The 6,491-nt window shown below is 35.2% G+C and overlaps 1 pseudogene; it reads right to left on the bottom strand.

The window, feature by feature from the left end:
- Nucleotides 1-670: 670 nt before the first annotated feature.
- LOC110211137 (large ribosomal subunit protein bL35m pseudogene) lies at nt 671-2,732 on the bottom strand (annotated as a pseudogene).
- Between the last annotated feature and the right edge of the window lie 3,759 nt (nt 2,733-6,491).

The following is a 6,491-nucleotide window of genomic DNA, read 5'->3' as shown; positions in this document are numbered from 1 at the left end:
ATTTTTATTTTATATGCTCTCCTGAGCTAAAGGTAGCATGTTTTCAGTCAATCTAATTAACTGAAGTGTCTCATGAAGACCAACATTTCACATTAAAACCAACTCTTCATTAAAGGTTTTGAAAAGGAACATAAGCATTATTTGTTCCTGTAAACACTCTTTTGAGCTGAACTTGTAGCTAAGTGATTAACTTATTTCAGTTTTTCTTTCAGCCCCAATATGTACCATGTTTGAATGACTATGGTCTCTCCATAGTCAGAGACTTCAGGGTATCAGTGAATAAATAAGTGTGGCTCTTGCCAAATATAAGCAAGTGGGCTAGCTATACATCATAGAGCACCATTCCTGGTAGACTTGTACTAGAAATGCCACAGATTTACTCCACTGAGATTTTTGCTCTCCTTTCATTATTCCTAATTTTGTTTTTGCTGTTATTTCTTCCACTGTTGCTGTTGTTGATGATCAATTTGATTTATTTTGTTACTTTGTGCTGCTATCTTAAACCATTTTTTAACAAAAATAATCAATAGCACTTTGGCCTTACTCATCCTTGTTTAAAAAAAAGATCTGCCCAATAAGATAGACTCAATAAATGTGAACATGTGTTAAAAGTCAATCCTACAAAGTGTGTTCTATATCAGGTTTATCCTTGCATGCTTGTATAATTATGCTATTTCTGGAATGAATTTGTTGCACACCAGTTTTGCTTCTTCCAGCAAGAATTTCATTTCATCAAGCAATTTGCTTTGTCCTTTATTGCAGAACAATTTTCCCTCAAGTGTACTTTTTTTTTCTTTATAGGCCTATTGTTCCATAATCTTTTCCTGTGACCAGCTTTTTTCCTTAGCCAAAATCTAGTACATAATGGAAGAAATCTAAAGAAGACGGTTATAGTTTTTCTTTTTTTTTTCCTTTTCTCATGTTGTTAAGTTAAAGTATATTAAAGTTCTCACCAATAAACTTAGGCCTATTGGAAGTAAAGGGGTTACATTATTAAGACTGGCTAAGGGATGCCCACATGCCATATTTCTAACAGGTGGAAATAGTTTGGCAGCTGTAGAAACAACAGTGCTTGATTATACCTAAAATGTCATCCAGACAATGCAGAAACCAGATGGGCTGTGTTGGAACAGTTTTAAAAGGTTGAAGAAACTAAAATTTTATAAAGGCAAATGATTCTTAGGACAGCCAACCCATGGAGGCTACTCCTTCCTAATATGTTCAGTAGTGTGTGGTTGAAGCATTGTCACTCTAGATCCAGTCCCACCCTTCCTCCCCCGCCCCTGCCTCCCTGCCATGGGGGTAAAATGTAGTTCTAATTAATCTTCTTATCTAATATAATCTTCACCCAAAAGTAAAACATGTCCTGCAGCAGTACACTTTAAAGAGCCCTGCCTTAATCTAAATTAATTCTGACAAAACGTCTGTACACTGGGTAGTAGAACATTTTTGCTACCATGGAAGTTTTCTGGTTCCTGTGAATACTTTGTTAAATGGTTAGTCACAACCAACATATGGCTTATAGTATTTCTATTTCTTTCAAGAGATATAAGCCCAATGCAGACAATTTCCAAGGGTTTTCTAGGGTTGATATTCTCGAAATATGAGAATCATTGACACTAACAATGAGATGATAGTACTTTTCTTTGAATACAAGCCTCACTTTCCTTGTTGACCTCTGCAACCATTTTGGAGCCAGTAAAATCTATTTCTTATGTTCCCTTAGTCCTCTTTTGACTTATACTTCCAAAGGCATCATGTAAAATTTTCTTGGGCATCAAGTGATAAGTTCTATGACACCACTGTATTTGGTAAAATATTGGAAAGGCATGTGGAGAAACTCATGAAAGTTTCTAATGTTTTGATAAAATGAAACAGTTGCTTACTATTACCAAGTATGGAATCAGTGACAGTTTAGTACATTATTTTATTACACAGCTCTAATTTATGTTTTTGTGTCAATAGTAGTATGCTTTCTGTGGACTGGAACCTACATTCTTTAGTATGACCGCTTCTGTCTTTTACTTGCATAATTTCTCATTCTCTTAACAGTCATCTGATTTCACTATGAATCCCCCATAGGCAACTGACCACAAAAATTTCGTTGAATTGAAAGTTCAAAAGGCTGTTGGTATGTTGTGTGGTGGAAGTTTCAGTGTTTCAGTATTAACATTTGCTTAAAACCAGGTTCCTTATGTATCATATTTACTCTTCACTCTTTTTCTTAGATGATGCCATAATTTGTATCATGTGACCTTCCAGATTACATCAGTATCCCCATTCCCTGGTTGGTGGTATCTGCTAAATTCATGGGTAGCTAGTGTTGCAAAATACATCTAGGAAACATCATATAATTTGACACTAGTCAGTACGTGTTAGTTGGTTTCTGGCAATCTGTACACATAGTCTGAATTTCTCAGTGACAGCTCACTTCAAAGCTAAGAATTCCAATTTGCATATTAAGTAATGAGGCTTGCTGTGATTTCAGCTTTTTGTTTTCAAATTAAGCAAATCCCTGTTAATTATTACTATCTTGATACAAGAAAATTTCCCACTATTATCAAGCTAGCAGCTACATGCAACATAAAAATCTTGTTTGCACCTACATAGACTAATCGATCTTGTCTTTGACCTGGTTCATAGTTGCCAGTCACTTCATTTCCAAAGGATTTTATGGGATTTAAGGCAATTTTGCATTTCTTATCTTTTTGCTTCTGGTTCTCTTTAGCCATGCATTCAGAGCTGAGTTCAATCAATGGGTCAGCCAAAAAACCATAATTCTTAAATTTGAAATGATAACCTACAAATCCTAGAAAAGTCTTCTTATCTCAAATGATCTATGGGCATGAAAATGTCTGGAGTGCTCTTCTACAGTCTAGTTTAATGACACACATCTTACTAAGATAGTAAATAACATATTCCTGGCACAGGTGCTACAAAACTGGCAATTGTCAATGGAAAATATCAGTACTTTTTCCTCTAACTGATCTGACAGTTTCATTAGTTTCTCCCCATGTTCTTACAAAATGTTCCCCAAAACAATGATGTCATCAAGGTACACCAAACTTCCAGGCAGTTCATAAATTCACTACTTTCTCATTTGTCTTTAGAAAGTGGTATCTGGAGACTTCATTTATATAGATAATATAGCTGTGTCTATTAAAATCATCTTCTCACTTTCTGCCATAAAATCTGTACATAGACTGAGAAAATCCAATGCTGAGAATCACAGGCCATCTAATAAAAAGTCTAGAAAATCTTGAACTCTTGGCATATTTTCTTCAATTTTAATTGTTTTCTTTGAAGTCCAGTAGTCTATACACATTTTTATCTTTCCATACTTCATTGGTACTATCATGACACATGTAGCCTATTATAATGATACTATTAGGAAGGACTTTCCAAAATATCTGAGCTCAGTAATTCTCATTTCTTCAGCCTCAGCCTCCATCCACAGCTACCTCTCAGGGACAGAACTGGCTCTAGTTTCTTCTGAGTGAAAGAACTAGACCTAGTTGGATTCTGAGGGAGGGGACAAGAACTGGTCTCAGTTGCATTCTGTGCTCTTCCACTTGGGCTTAGTGGACTGCTGAGCCATCACATGTGTATCCTGCCTCGATTGACTCTGTTTCTCAGTTCTACAGCTGAGCTCTGTTGCAACACAGAGAACTACCATGATGTGCCAGCTAGGACAAGCTTCTTTTGCTTTTTCCCAGCACTGGGAAAATAGAGGGGTAGAGCTTATTTCTGTCTCAAGTCCATGCTGAACATTATGCTTCCCTTCTTCTATGTGTAGTATGATCACATTAAAGGTTAGGGCTTAATCTTTATTGTTAATTCATTGAGTTTTAACCTCATCTGGGGTCTTGATGTCCTAGTCTGTAGAGAAAAATAAAATTGTTTTATCTGTTGCACAAAATTCCTATTTTAGAAATGTTTGAGAAGTGGTAAGACCTTTTTTTGGGGGGGGCAAGGAAATCAGGATTAAGTGACTTGTCCAAGGACACACAGCTAGCAAGTGTCAAAAGTCTGAGGCCAGATTTGAACTCAGATTCTCCTGACTCCAAGGCCAGTGCTCTATCCATTTTTCCACCTAACTACTCCAAGAAGTAGTAAGAATTAAAGAAAATGTCTAGTCCATTATCTTCTTGAATGTCTCAAGTCTTAAGAGTAGTTTCATTATTTTTTAAGGAGTAGAGCAAAGAAACTAGCCTAGCCTAAGGCTTAAGTACATATTGTTCTTACCTTAAGTGAATTTCTATCAATATATTAAAAAATTCCATCTCTTCATTTACAATTTAACTCTATTATATTCAATCTACATGTGATTTTCTTAATTTAGTTTTGTGTATCCTTGGAATCAATTAGCATATATCTAAATTTCAATATACATTGTTGAGGTGCAGAACATAGAAAAATTCCTCTCTCTTCTTTGTCATCCAAGCTTTAACCACGCGAATAAAATGGAAAAGACTTATATTTGGGTAAAGGGAGCCACAAGAGGAGCACTTTTATTTAAAACTGATCTTTATGGTCATGTTTTGGTTCTATGTCTCCTTCATATCTCCCTTCTAGAGAGAGACTTTTTTTTTTAAAGAAAGAGAATAAAAAAGTTATCTAAACTGATCAATACATTCTCTTCAAACTGACTTTATATGTAATGCTCCAATATTCCAAACTACTGTCCCATCAACCTCTAAAAATCAGTGGGATGAGATATCTCTATAGGTATTTATATGTATATACATATACACACACACGCATATATATATATATATATACACATACATGCATACATACATACATATACCAATGCACACACACACATACACACATACATATATTAACATATATCATGCATATATGCATATATACATTCACATATGCATGTACATATACATGCATGTGTGTGTGTATGTCTGTATGCATGTATTTCTATTTTAGGGCCAAGTTTGTTCTTTATAATTTCACAACTTTCATTATTTTTAAATGTTTTTATGGTTAATGTTTTGTTTTTTATTTTTATTGTTGTAATCATTGTATATGCTGTTCCCCCACCCCTTGCTCTATTTACTTCACTCTGCATCAATTCATGAAAAGTTTTTTTTTGTATTTTCTGTGTTCTGATGGGTTACACTATATTCGTTAACCACACTTTATTTACCTATGCCCCCAAAATGGCCATTTTGTTTACAGTTCATGCTACCATATAATTTGTGGTTATAAATGTTTTGAGACTAGCAGTGTAATTTCAGAGTGTATACATTTTGTCCACTATTTTTTTCAAAATTTCATACTGTTTCCAATAATGGTTGTACTAAATCCCAGCCGGAGAAACATTCAAGGAAGCCTCATGGTTTGTGATGTAGAAAGTTCCAAGGCTTACCCAAACTCTACAGGTAGATAAACTGATCCTGAGTACAACTCTCATGAATTATGGCTACACGTGTCCTCTAACCCTGGCGTTATATTTACCTTTTGCCTTGTCATTCTTTCTTTAGGACTTAAACCACACAGTTCTGACAAATACTACTCTACATAAACATTCATTGGAATACCCTTATGGGCTCTTGCTAGCCTGTTCTCCTCATCTCAGAAGGTAAAATAAACAAACAAAAAACTCCACTTTTTCACATTGTTATAATTGTCCTAAGATGTGTTTCACTGTGCTAGGTATGAGTGGGAGAAAGGGGAGAATGTTGCTATAGAACTACATCTTGGAGGATTTAGTAGCATGCCCTTTTGCTTTATTTTACTTGGTGATGCATTTTGAATTTTGTACCTCCCACCAAGAGTAAAGATCAAGGGGAAAGGGTCTTTATGTATCCATTTTTTTAAAATTCCATACTCTCTTTAAAATATACTGTAAAGTAAATGCATGAACATATTTGCATAGTATTAATTATAATCACAAATACAGAGACCAAATTAGATAGAAGTCATATCGATCCTTACTGTCTTACATTGTATTCATATTCATAATGAATGTAACAGTAACATCATAAATATGCAAAATTGAGATACATCAGCCTAAACAAGACCAATAATTTGCAAGCTTACGCTCAGTTGAAAACCACTAATGGAACACAGCACAGTTTCCTTTCTGTGAATAGCCAAATGTCATGCATAATGGAACAGTGCAACTACTAATATCAGACTTAGGCCAGATCATTTCAACTTGTTATTATGGGCAAGAGGAATTGATCTTTGAAGTGGCCCAAGATAAGATACTTCTGGCCTTTGCAGTGTCCTGATTATTCAGGTTTCCTTTGCTCCTTAGAAGAGGTATTTAGAAGAGGCTCTAGAAATGATCAGCATAAAATGTGGTTGTAGCTCCTGCTCCATCAAAAGTAAGGGAAGGATTAGCCAATGAGGACCTAAAAAACTCCAAGCTAAAAGATAAACACATGAAAATACTCTCTGAAGCACTGGATGAATAGCCCACTGTACTCTATGTCAGAATGATAGGGCCCTCTTGCTACCTGCATATC

This window comes from Phascolarctos cinereus, unplaced genomic scaffold, assembly GCF_003287225.1.
Source record: "Phascolarctos cinereus isolate Bilbo 61053 unplaced genomic scaffold, phaCin_HiC Scaffold_1;HRSCAF=81, whole genome shotgun sequence".
Lineage (NCBI taxonomy): Eukaryota > Metazoa > Chordata > Mammalia > Diprotodontia > Phascolarctidae > Phascolarctos > Phascolarctos cinereus.
The sequence above is the reverse complement of the archived record's forward strand: the minus strand, read 5'-3'. Positions and strand labels throughout refer to the sequence as shown.